This window comes from Sapajus apella, unplaced genomic scaffold (assembly GCF_009761245.1).
Source record: "Sapajus apella isolate SASKATOON/1434 unplaced genomic scaffold, GSC_monkey_1.0 scaffold49, whole genome shotgun sequence".
Taxonomy (NCBI): domain Eukaryota; kingdom Metazoa; phylum Chordata; class Mammalia; order Primates; family Cebidae; genus Sapajus; species Sapajus apella.
In genome coordinates this window covers 9,602,048-9,615,584 of record NW_022436989.1, presented here as the reverse complement: position 1 = coordinate 9,615,584, position 13,537 = coordinate 9,602,048, and the positions used below count along the sequence as shown (strand labels likewise).

At 40.4% G+C, this 13,537-nt stretch overlaps 1 long non-coding RNA gene across 2 annotated transcripts in view; it reads left to right on the top strand.

The window, feature by feature from the left end:
• The window catches only part of LOC116526020, a 28,418-nt gene extending 19,375 nt beyond the window's left edge, over nucleotides 1-9,043 (top strand). Inside the window, exon 5 of one of the 2 annotated variants that reach the window (XR_004257928.1) lies at nucleotides 9,034-9,043. This is a non-coding gene — a long non-coding RNA (uncharacterized LOC116526020). Of the gene's footprint in view, nucleotides 1-1,330; nucleotides 1,342-9,033 lie in introns of those variants that run through there. The other variant, XR_004257927.1, reaches the window with a different exon arrangement.
• Nucleotides 9,044-13,537: the final 4,494 nt, after the last annotated feature.

Here is a 13,537-nt window from a genome sequence, read left to right as displayed (position 1 = left end):
TGAGTCACAGCAAATGTAAAGTTCCCTTTCTATAGCTGGGCTTATAGCCTTGTTTATCTCTTGTGCCATTTTGCTATTCAATTTACTACGTAGTGATTGTCTAATACAATGAAAACCAGAAATTCTTCCACTGAGCAATGCTGCGCTGTCACCTAGTTCTTTCCAGGGAGAAAATAGGATTGAAAGAGGTGATTACAATAAAGTAGCACTGTTATACATTGGAATATAGTGAATATGGCATTTTTTTCAGCTACATTGCGTGACTAACAGCACAAAACTTTAGGCATTGCCCCAGCAGAATGAGTGACAGATCTGACTCACTTGCCTGCGTGGTACGTCCTAATTTTTCTTGCCTGCTTGAAAATAGACGGCCTAAAACAGCAAAATGGGTTATTCGATGAGGAAATCTGTGCTACAATTAAGTAAAGTGAGAAACACTGAAGTTGAAAGCAGACCACGCTCACCCTTATTTTGACTTGCTATTTCACATGACAAAGATACAAAGCAGTTTTATATTCTTTACTATGGAGAAGGACTGTAAACTGTTTGCTCTTTTATGTCAAATCTTCCAGGGGCTGTAGAATTTTGTAACCCATAATCCGTTTACATGCCTTGCTAGTCCAACCCAAAACCGGGGCTTGAATCCCTTCCTGAAGTGTTCATTAGCATTATAAATTAGCCTCATTCGTTCTCGATGGATGCGTTGATTTGTTGTATTTTAGTCTCTCTCTACTTTGAGAAGTAGCTTGAAACAGTTTATAATGTAAATACACATATGGGAGTTAAAAATAATGATTAAAGGTAGGAAAATATTGAGAAGAAAATAAAATAAATACTAGAGCTTACTAGAGCTCACCAGGAAATGAGGAATTCAGGCAAGGGATGGGTTTTTTCCCCTCGTGGAAAAAGATGCAAAATGAGAAAGAACATCAGAGATGTTGGGAGTAAACAGACCTTGATTTGAGAGGATCCGAAACCAGCATGTTGTAAGACAAACTGCTAGGAACATTTATGCATTTTCTTTATTTTCTCTTTGGTCTTTATTACTATTCAGTTAATTCTTTTAATGAAAATATCCATCATGACTAGACTCGTGGGTAGCACACCAAGGGGATAGCTACGGTGATTGGCTGAAGTGGGAACTATCTAGATATCACTCTTCCTATCCAGAGCCTGTTTTCAGATTGAAATCTGCAGGGTCTGAATTTCCATCTATTTCAGGAGGCCACATTCCACTACAAAATGAAAGACTACCCCTAAGCCATTGATAGCAGAAGGTGATTAGCTTTCTGTTTCCTGGCAGCCAACAGATAGCAACGAAGCTTGCTAGAGAGTTATCTGATAAAATATACCTTACCACTTTAAAAGAAACAAACCCTTACTGGCCCTACGTTCTAGTAGAATTTACCTTATATTTTATTGACTTTATGGAAAGGATTCTCCATCTCCAATAGCAGGTTTTCAGGATATGCAAACATCTTTGATTTTTGTTTTAATGTTAATAAAGTCTAGGGTCACACTGTTAAATTACAATTTACTAACCTCCTTTGCTCTGTCATTATTAGTTATGTCTTAGACCAGCAGTCTCCCACTTTGTTGGCACCAGGAACTGGCTTCATGGAAGACAATTTCTCCACGGACTGGTGGAGGTGGGGTATGATTTCAGGATGACTCAAGCGCATTACATTTATTGTGTACTTTGTTTGTGTTATTATTCCATTGTAATCTATAATGAAATAATGATATAACTCACCATAATGTGGAATCTGTGGGGGCCCTGAGCTTGTTTTCCTGCAACTAGATGGCCCCATATGGGAGTGATGGGAGGCAGTGACAGATTATCAGGCATTAGATTCTCATATCCTTATGAGAATCTAATAGCCTAGATTCACATAACCTAGATCCCTCGTATTCACAGTTCACAATAGGGTTTACACTTCTATAAGAACCTACTGCTGCCACTGATCTGACGGGGGCAGAGCTCAGGCAATAGTGGGAGTAATGGGGAGTGGCTGTAAATGCAGATGAGGCTTCACTCACTGGCTCACTGCTCACCGTCAGCTGGGTGGCCCTTAGAGCCCTGGGCATGTGCATTTGGCAGGTACTTTAAATTGTCTTTCTTGAATATTAATTATCTCATCAGCACTTAAGGATAACCTATTTATGAGACAGAACAAATAAATTAGGAAATAAACATTTCCTTAATTATAACAAAGACTACCCATTAAAAAAGGCATTGGAGAAAGTGGGAGAAAGAGACAGGTGGGAAACCTGTTTCAATAAAATTTACATTTAAATGTTTTATTTTCACATGCAATCTCTTTCTCCAGATCTGCTATTTTTTTCTTGGAAGGCTACCTGGTATGACGTGCTCCAAGGAAGATCAACAATATATTATTACAGTGTTTCCAAAAACCTATGGACAAGATAGATTTCTAATAAGGGCTGCTTATTTCTAAGTGGGTACTCTCTTATAATGTTGGCTCTTTCCATTACTATGTATCCAAAGCCTATTTAGATGAATATTCTTTCCTTACATTCCCTAAAATAGCTGCATTTAAAATATAACACCTGGTATACTTGAAGCATCTATAAGGTGAATATGAATAAAATCAATTTAAAGGGTAATTACTACAGTTTCACAGTGAAGATTCTTTGTATCAAGATTTCAGTTTTTGAAGACTATAAATGTTGAGGGGATCATAAACGTTGAGGGGATCATAACATAACAGTCATTTGGTGAGGACCCATATCTTCTGCTTTTGAAATAGCTTGAAGTTTATGACAATATTGTACCAAAGGTATCTAAAGCAAAAACTAAAATTTTTGCCAGAGTTGATGGTCTCATCAACAGGTGTCCTAATAAGTTCAGTTAGTTTTCCCTGAAGGTAGTGAGCAGTAGGATACTAATTTCATGCTAATTTTGACTTTGATTCCTTTCTGTCATTAATGTATTCATCAGCAGTGACATGTCCTGAACTTCACAGCAAAGCCAAAGATCTCTAGAGATTGAGTTAATTAGGCCAACAGAAAGGAGAGTAGGTAAAGCTTAGTTTTAGAAGTGAAAAACTCATAATTAACCCCTCTTATTTTAAAGGTACTAATATCCAAGTTTTTTCTTTGTAGAATAATTGTATAATGCATTATTGAAAAAAAGAGCCCTGCTTCTTTACAAAATCTTTCCAGTAAGGAGTAATATTTACAAAAGTTGTAATCAGCAGCCACAATTAATGGAATTTTTCTTTGGAATTTTTCATTTTTTTCCCCTACGGACAGGATATGAAGTATTAGGCTGCTGATGAGGACATATCTGAGACTGGGTAATTTATAAAGAAAAAGAGGTAAAATGGACTCACAGTTCTACATGGGTGGGGAGGTCTCACCATCATGGCGGAAGGTGACAGTTACGTTTTACATGGCAGCAGAAAAGAGAATGAGAACCAAGTGAAAATGGTTTCCCCTTATGAAACCATCAAATCTCGTGAGACTTATTCACTACCATGGGAACAGTATGAGGGTAACCTCCCGCATGATTCAGTTATCTCCCACTGGGTCCCTCCCACAACATGTGAGAATTATGGGAGCTACAATTCAAGATGAGATTTGGGTGTGGACACAGCCAAACCGTATCATATGACTTATAAGTGAGCTTCAAGTGTGAAAGTTTTGGTTGTAGCTGGCTCTGTGTGTGTGTGTGTGTGTGTGTGTGTGTGTGTGTGTGTGTATGTGGTGTGGTTTGTATAGTAAAGAATTTAATCTTATTCAAGGAGAGGTATGGCCTTTGTCCTTGGCTTCCGGAAGTTAATATCTAAGCCCATGGAACATTGTTTCTGACAGATTGGAGTGTAACAATGTGATTTAGGGAAGGGGCGCTGGCCATGCTAGGCATTCCAACAGCGTGGTTTGGTGTGGGAGCCTTGGGTCACATGGTAACAGCTTGACCTCTACAGGGGCTGGACACTGGGTTAGCCAAGGGTGTAGTCAGCTGTGCCTGTAGGTGGAGTGCCAACAAGCGCTCTGGGCACCAAGGCCTGGGTGAGTGTCCCTGGTTGGCAACACTCTGCCCTTATTGTCACACTTGAAGGCAACCCTTTCCATGACTGCTTAGAAAGGACAGCAGGAACTCTGAATTTGGAACCTTCCTGGACTCTGCTCTACGTGCTTCTTCATTGGGCTGATTGTAGTCCATATGCTTTAGCTGTGATACACTGTAGCCATGGGTATAGCAGCTTTATGAGCCATCTGTTATTCACCAAAAGCTGTGCCCAAGGATACATAATTTCACTCTTAAAATAATCTATGGGTTGGGCTGGAATAGGTATTGTTGAAGCATTTCTATTCCTAACTCATAAAATAAATATTAAGAGTAATGGCTTTAAGAACTCACTAAAAATTCTTGAGCTTCATGCCTTCCTCGGTTTCATATTGTAGTTTTCTTCTTTCTTTCTTTTTGCTGGGGGACAGGGTCTGGTGCTGGCACCCAGGTTGGAGCACAGTGAACTGATCACGGCTTACTGTTACCTCTGCCTCCTGGGCTCAACTGATCCTTCTGCCTCAGCCTCCTGAGGAGCTGGGACATGCACACCCAGCTAATTTTTGCATTTTTTGGTAGAGACTGGCTGTTGCCCAGGCTGGTTTTGAACTCCTGGACTCATGTAATCTGCCCACCTCAGCCTCTCAGAGTGCTGGGATTACATGTGTGAACCACCGTGCCCAGCCTGTAGTTTCCTTTTGATGATTATCCAGGAAGGAACTACAGTCAGCACATCCCCATCTGCAAGTCATCCTGAATGGGAGTGGCCTATTCAGGGGAGAAGTAGGATGGCTGAGTCCTTTCCCTTAGCAGCAAGGTGGATATTGGAACATAGAACGATTGCTAAGACGTGACCTTCAGGCTTAAATCTAGGAGGAATTGGGAGGATTTCCCAAAGGAAGTTCAATGGCAAAAATTTGGTTGTTTTAATGTGCAGGAAAAAATTACAAAATAACAAAAGTCTGTCTGTAGTATGAATCAGCCTCCTGTTTGTATTCTCACCCTAATTTCTGTTATCCAGCATGTATGTGGCTCATGGGACGTTGCAGCCAGAGGTATCACTCGAGCTTCACTTCCTATCACAGACTTTATTCTCACACATATTCAGAGCATAGTGTAGCTTCTCAGGTAATTTAAATTCAATGCTAATTAGATAGCAGATTAGTTTGTGCTCCTCTCATGGAGACTTAAACTCAAAGAACTACAATGCCTTCAATTTTAAAAAGTGAACATGATGAAGATTGCAGACAATCTAATTTCAGGTGGATGGAAAGAGATAATTTTGCTGTTTGTGTTGTTAAATGCTCTTGGTACTCCTACTTCCAGGTACCCAGTAGGTTTGCATTTTCTAGCCCTATTTGGTGAGGAGGGGCCATGTAACTAGCTCTGGAGCAAGGTGTGAGTAGGAGTTGTGTGTGGCTACTTGGCTGGAGAATTTAATCACCAAAGTAAGACCATCAAGACCTCTACCTCTTAGGCATTAGCTAAAGGAAATCATGATAGTAGCTGGCTAATGGCACTGTTGTGAAGATTAAATTTTCACAGTGTCTACTAAGTGGCTAGCATAGAGTTCAACACATTTAACTATTTAATAAACATTAGTCATTAACCTGTCACAATTTGACATTATAATATAGCAACATTTCATGAATAAACTGTCGCAAAACATTGATTCCATATATCCAATCATGACTTTAGGATGAAGTCATCATTTTCTACTGTCAATTGATAATTTTAAAAATACTAATGTTTGGAAAATAAATTAGTAAGTAAATATGTTGAAAAACAGATTTTCTGAGCTTTATGAATAAGTTGACTCTTTGAATCACCCACACACATTCTCTTGTCCTCACTGGGAGGCAGCCTCACAAAGTTGAAGTTAGAACCTTCAAAGTTGAACTTAGAGGCATGTAAATGCAGCTCCCTAAATTGATAGTTTTGTAATGCTGGGAAAGTTGATTAAACCCTGACAAGTAGATTCCTCATTTTTTAAATTTGGCTGATTCAGAATGTATTGTGATATTTATATTAAATATATAAGCCTACACACACACACACACACACACATACACACTCACACACACACACTCTCTGTTATTGAATTTTCCAAAAACATCTCCTTTCTTCTGAAAACAACTCCCACATTACCTTTCAGGACCCATTCTTCTCCCTAGTCAACCACATGATTCAGATGGGCCCTGCCAATCACATAAGCCATTTCTAACTCTACCTCTCCCACCCCCCATCCTGGCCACAAAGACAGCATATACCCAAGGTGAGCCAGTCTTTCTTTCTCTGGGATTTTTTACATTAGAATAATGGAAGAGAGTCTCTTCCTTTCTGGTAACAAAATTAGAAAGGTGAACCAGTAGTTGCCAGCAGCCAAGGATCCAACTTCATGGGAAGAGTTGGTCAGAGATTAAAGGTCAAGGGAGAGATGGAGAGGGCCTCAGGATGTGTGTTTTCCAACTTTCTTTCTTGCTTGCTTTTTTTTTTTTGAGATGGAGTCTCACTTCTTCACCCAGGCTGGAGTGTGATGATGTGATCTCAGCTCACTGCAACCTCTGCATTCTGGGTTCAAGCAATTCTCCTGCCTCATCCTCCCAAGTAGCTGGGATTACAGGCACATGCCAGCATGCCCAGCTAATTTTTGTATTTTTAGTAGAGGTGGGGTTTCATCTTGTTAGCTGGTCTCGAACTCCTAACCTCAAGTGATCTGCCCGCCTCAGCCTCCCAAAGTGCTGGGATTACAGGCTTAAGTCACCGCACCTGATTCCAGCTTTCAATTATTCTTAGGTTACTGTGGTACCCCTTCCCTGGCCTCAGTTTAGTCAAATGAACTAATGCACTCCCTTTTTTCCTTAGCTAATTTGTCAAGAGTTTTATTTTTTGTTTGGTAAATTATTTTCATTTTTTGATCACTTTAACTAAATGAATCCTAATGCTCTTTAGTCTCTGGGGCATAGAGTTTGCTCAATAAATTTCCTTTTTCCTGTTTCTTTTCTTCTCCTTTATAATTTTATTTAAAATAGTTGTTCCAAAGGATGGTATTCAAGACCTAGTCAGCGGATCAGCAAGATCAAAATGGGGCATTATTTGCTCTTCTGCTATGTTGAGACTTGCACTGATGGTTCAAAAATAGTGGTGGTTAGAATTTCAGGGGCCTGAACACCAATCAAGGCAGACGTATCCAACCGTGACGGGACCATTATACTCTTCCGTACACACTGCATAAAGGAAAACAAAACAAACAAACAAAAAAAGCAGCCAGTTTCATGTAAGAATGTCCGGAAAAAAGTAGCCTAAAATTGCGAATTTTATGTAATGTGGAGTACATGCTTTTGAAATATTCTGTATGGTGAAACGGCACGTGCACATGAAGTACTTCCGCTACATATCAAGGGCAATGATGTTCCTGAGAAAAAGCACTTGTAAGATTGAGCTGCAAGCTGTGCTTGCTGCTGTTTTTCATGGAACACCATTTTTACTTGAAAGAACGACTGACAGACAAACAATAGGTTTTCTAATGTGGTTTGTCACTGTAAGGAAAACAACTGATAAAATTAAAGCTTTCAAGCAAAAATTAGAATATTGGAGAACTTATATCAACCTCTGTAAACTTGACAGTTTCTCAGCACTAAAAGACTTTTTCTGATGAAATTAGGGGTGACTTTAACAAATGTGACTTTTTGGTATTGTACAATTAATATGACAACAGTTGGAAGATCTGCATAACTGAGTGAAACAATATTTCTTCTGATGATCAACGTGTAATGTTGCAAAATTATTCATGGCAAAATGTCCATTCACAGTGCAGAACAGACCAATGGATTTAATGTAACTGAATATAAAATGCCTTTGCATACAGTTCCACATTTTTTATTGCAAGAAACTTTTAATAGACTACCACTTATAGGATTTTTGGGTAGTATTGAAGAAGAATATCCACAGTTATCTGTAAAGGCAATTCAAAATCTCATCACTTTTTCAGCTCCCTGTATGTGTTAAGACCAGATTTTTTTTTACATCTTGAACCAAAACAACATATTGCAACTATCTGAATGCAGAAACAGCTATATGAATCTAATTGTGTTCGTAAGCAAGAAATTAAAGAAATTTTCAAAAATATAAAGCAATGTGACTCTACGCTATTTTTCTCTTGTTTGGAAATATAATTATTCTCAAATGTTAACATGTTGTGTTTAATAAAATGTCAGTTTAAGATAAATTTAAAGTACAGTAACTAGCATAGGTATAACCCATGTAAACAGAAGCTCTTTGGGGTCCCCAATAATAGGAGTGTAAAGATGTTCTGAGGCCATGAAGTGTGGTAACTACTGACCTAGAACGTCCCTTCCTTGCCTGGTCATTCATCTGATGTATGCCTAATCCCCACAAATGCGTTATTGTCCCTCCCTATGTTTGTTCCTTACTGGAATAATATTCCTTCACTTTTGTGCCGTAATGAATTACTTTGATCTTTAAATACTCAACTAAAAACCTTTTTTCCCAGATTTCCCTTATTTTCGGTCATAATAATTTGTATACATTCTTATTATAAAACCCCCTGCATTTAATAATCTGTTCACATATCTGATGCTTCCCTGGACTGTGAGATCTTGAAGGATAGACAATCTTTTAGTCATTAATTCATCGGCACCTAGTGACAGGTCCAGATCCTCGTAAGCACTCCACTGAAATTTTGTTCTTGAAAGACTGAATTTTTCAGCTTGAGAACGCCATGCTCTTCTGTTCGCTTGCCACAGAGCACAGTAAGCGAGATGCCAGGAATGGAGGCTTATGGCCAGGCCTCAAAGAGAAACCAATCAGAAGGAGAAATGCCATATTTTGGCTCTAGGGATTCTGGAGAGCTTCAAAGATTTGCAATATTTCTTAAGTGGCTGCGACAGGCAACCTCCACTTTCCCTTGACAGCTTCTACCATGAAGTTACAACAAACAAGAGGTATCCTGAAATATTCGGAACAGCTAATGAAAACAGGAGCTATCCTGAAACACTCAGACCAGTTAATGAAAAGATAACTGCCAACTGGCATTATCTGCTGGAAGCAACACAGCCGCATGGCACGGGGCTTTTCCAAAACTTTTCTAATTGGATGAAAGTGAGGACATTTCTCAAGATTAATAAGGGTGTCAACTCATGTCCAGCTGGCAGCCCCAGGGCCTCACCAAGTATTTAATCACACAACATGTGAGCATAAAAGCAGTATTAAGCAGCAGCCTGGAGACCTTACTTTGAGGAAGTCAGCACCTCTTCCCAGATGCCACATCTACTGTTACCTGTCACTACTGACCACTGCCTAAGGCTAAAACTGAGAGCAAATAGCACTTCCTTTTCTGCATAAAACCTTGTCCAAAGAAAGCAAATATTACTTACACTACAAGTAAATCTGACATCTTCCATGCTGTTCCCATCTGCTTCTGATATTCATACTGGACAGTTTTCAAATGACAGCAGATGTCCCAGCTAGAAAAAAAAATTAATCAGCTGAGAAGAATGTCATTACCTAGCTAATTTTATCGTTCCAGAAGCCAGAAATGCTATTGCTTTTGGTTATCACCCTGATGCCTCAAGTTATAATCAGCTCTTCTAAAAAATGAATGGCGATTGCTTAGACACCTAAAGTTTATTTTTTAAACACATCTTCACACATAAGCATCTAGATGAGGAAACTGCACTGAACGTTTGGTCTTTAAATAAGCTTAGGAGAAAATTCTTCAGATTCATAAACAATTGTGTATAATGACAAAAGAAGGCAGTGGCAAATGCAAAGGACTTTAACTTTTGATTATTTAGCGTAGCTCACGCCTACTAATCAACTGTAGGAAACATCCTCTTTCTTTTGTTTATTTATATTTATCCACCATTAATCAATATCTTTCATTTGTGTTTTGTGTAAAATGAAAGAGATCATCAACAGCCAAAGCTAATGTAACCTCTCCTCCTTTGTTGCTTGCATTCATTCGAACAATTTGGCTACAATAGATGGTAAACCCCACGCCTACTTGAGAACATGTAATAGACAAAAACTGCTAAACGTGGAGCAAGTGTCCTTTTGGATGCTGTATTTCCCAATAACTAGTTGTAAAAATACGATGTCAGATGGGCACTATTGTGTAACTCAGTATAAGTTGAAAATAATCTATTGTTTTGCTATAGGGTTGTGGTCTGGGGACCAGCAAGCAAGACCACCACATATACCAGCAAAATAATGAGACTACATGGGAGATAGAAAAAGATACGAAGCCAACGAAAGGAATTAACATAGTTCATGTCACTTAGTAGGTACAAAACAGATCTAAGTTGCAAATTCTGTCAAGCCCACGATATTTGAGGTTTGTTAATACAGGTACAATATAGTAGACGGCCCCAAATCTGCCTGGTTGGGCTCGTATAAACAAAGACTGCTTAATGTCTAGCAAGTGTTCTTTCTGACATTGAGTTAAAGGCCCACTCCTTTGGAAGGATGGTGAGGAACAATGGCTTGTACCCACAGAATGGGGGAAGGTTTATTCTGAACAGACTGCTATGGGTTTTCTTCAATTCGGTATTTGTCAATTTGTCATCTGTTTATCACAGGACCAATTATATTAACTGTATTTTCTTACTTTTTTGTATTCTTGATGTTCCAGCATTTAGGAGCCTTGTTTCCTTGCCAAGGCTAGCTAATTCCTAAAAATAGGAACAAATTGTGTAAGAGCAGATACATTATATGTAAACCACTCAATCTTCAGTCTGTAGTCCCAACAATCTCCTTAGCTAACTCTCACACTCCAAGCCTATATTTCCCTGACCCTAAACCATCCCAGGGCCAGGTACAGGCCACTAGAGACCACTCCTATAGCCCCAATCCTGCTGGAATTAATTCAGACTAACCAACCCCAAACCCTTTTCCCTGCCCTGCCTTGCCTTTCCCACCAAAACCCCAATAAAGGCTCTGGGATTGACTGTTTCCAGTGTTGTTTTCTGCTACCTGATCAAAACCTTCTTGACACTGTAGGGTGTGCAATGGCTCCCTCTTCCGATAATGTCAGTATCATTATCTGAAATAAGAAACACACTGAATACGGTTAACAACATATTAGGCACTGTGGATCAGTGAACATAAAGCCCTAGCAAGATAAACTATCCCAAGTGAAGCTCAGAGAGATGGAAAAGTAAAAAAAGAAAGTAAACCAAGGCCGGGCGCGGTGGCTCACACATGTAATCCCAGCACTTTGGGAGGCTGAGGCGGGTGGATCACAAGATCAGGAGATCGAGATCATCCTGGCTGACACAGTGAAACCTCATCTCTACTAAAAATACAAAAAATAGCTGGGCATGGTGGCGCACGCCTGTAATCCCAGCTACTCAGGAGGCTGAGGCAGGAGAATCGTTTGAACCCAGGAGGTGGAGGTTGCAGTGAGCCAAGATCGTGCCACTGCACTCCAGCCTGGGCAACAGAGCAAGACTCCGTCTCAAAAGAAAAAAGAACAAAAGGCACCAATCTTCAGTAAGCTGTAGGATATCAAGCAGGTAATCATTTATAAAATTAGAATATCATCATAAGAGGCAGAGGGAATATAGTTTTAAATATAAGACTCCTAAATTTACAAGATTAATAAAAATTGTAAAACTACCGATTCAAGATGCTTTAGTGAAGCAGGATATTTTTCTTACTCCTTTGCAGGCAGGAATTGGAGTACAGGAGCTCTGGAGTCAGCTGGCCATTCCAGCACCAACAGGGACAGACTTCACCCACTGGAACCTGCTGCATTCCACCCCTCATGGAAGGGAACACACAGGTGAGCAGGTGCAGGATCTGGGGCAAGTGCTTTGGGTGTTGCCATGAGCCAACTCTGTACTGGCACTGCCACAGCATCCAGGAGGTACCTGAGGCCCCAGACAAAGTGTGAGAGTGTTCTTTAAGCTTGGCCATCCATGATGACTTAAGTGTTAACAGGTGTTAACAGATCAGTGGCCCCTCTGCCTTTTCATGTGAGGCAGCTGCCTTCCACCAGTGAGAGCAAAGGGTCAGTGCGAGAGCCTTTTGTACCCACATTCGTGGCCCCTGAGTTCTTGTCCAACATCCAGGAGGAAGGAGGTTGCATAAACGAATTGAAGAGGGACTTAAATATGAGGGACTTAATTGCTGATTAAAATGAGTATCAGCAGGAAGAGGAGCTGAAAAGGGGACAGAGTGGGCAGGTAATCTTCCCCTGAAGTCCAGCTGCCCCCAGCCAGACTCCTCTCTGAAGCTACGCCATCAAACTGTCCCTCTGAAATCAAGTTGCTTCTCTCTGACATCCAACCATAGTCTCTGATGTCCAGTTCCTTTTCTTCTCTGCCAGCTAAGTTCCGGGGTTTTTATGGGCACATGATAAGAGATAGGACAAACCATGGATGGTTTTGGAAAAGGCAACATTTGAGTGACGTTCAAGTGGGAAAACAGGGATGTGAGTTCTCACTTTGGGCTGTGGTATCAGGCTTGCGGGTCAGATTTTGTTCAGAGACTCGCCCTTTTCTACCTAGAATTTCTCTGCCACCTGCTTCTATCATTGTGTCACTGGGATCCCGAAGGGTAATAATTGTCTTGCTTCCAAACCTCATTCTCAGTTTCTCCTGTGGCCTCACTAACTTTCCTATTCTATATCAAACATGTACTTTCTTACAATAAGACTAATAATATGTGTCCACTTACAGTGAACAACATGCACCTTCCCCACTCCTCACAAAACAAGAGAAGTTAATGCCTGAATCCCTGGAAACTTCAAATATATTAACTTACAGGGCAAAATGGACTTGGCAAATATAATTAAGGTCACAGAATTTAAAATAGGGAGATAATCCTGGATTCTCCAGGTGGGCCATATTTAATCAGTGTAGTCATTAGAAACAGAGAACTTTCTCTGGTTCTCTGGAATAGAAGAGCTACAGCAAAAGAGAAAGTCAGAGAAATCCAAAGCACAAAAAGAACTCAGCCCTGTGCCATTGCTGGTGTGAAGTTGAGGAGATCAATAGGACAGGGAATGCAGGCTGGCTGGAGGAGCTGGGAGAGGCTCCCAGGTGACAGCAGCAGGCAAAAAAAAAAAGGGGGCCGGATGTGGTGGGGTGTGGTGGCTCACATCTGTAATCCCAGCACTTTGGGAGGCCAAGGTGGGCAGATCATGAGGTCTGGGGATTGAGACCATCCTAGCCAACATGGTGAAACCCCATCTCTACTAAAAATACAAAAAAATTAGCTGGGCGTGGTGGCGCACACCTGTAGTCCCAGCTACTCGGGAGGCTGAGGCAGGAGAATTGCTTGAACCCAGGAGGCAGAGATTGCAGTGAGCCGAGATTGTGCCACTGCACTACAGCCTGGACGATAGTGCGAGACTCGGTCTCAAAAAAAAAAGAAAGAAAGAAAAGAAAGAAAGAAAGGAAAGAAAGAAAGAAGGAAAGAAAGAGAGAAAGAGAGAAAGAGAGAAAGAAAGAAAAGAAAGAAAGAAAGAAAGAAAGAAAG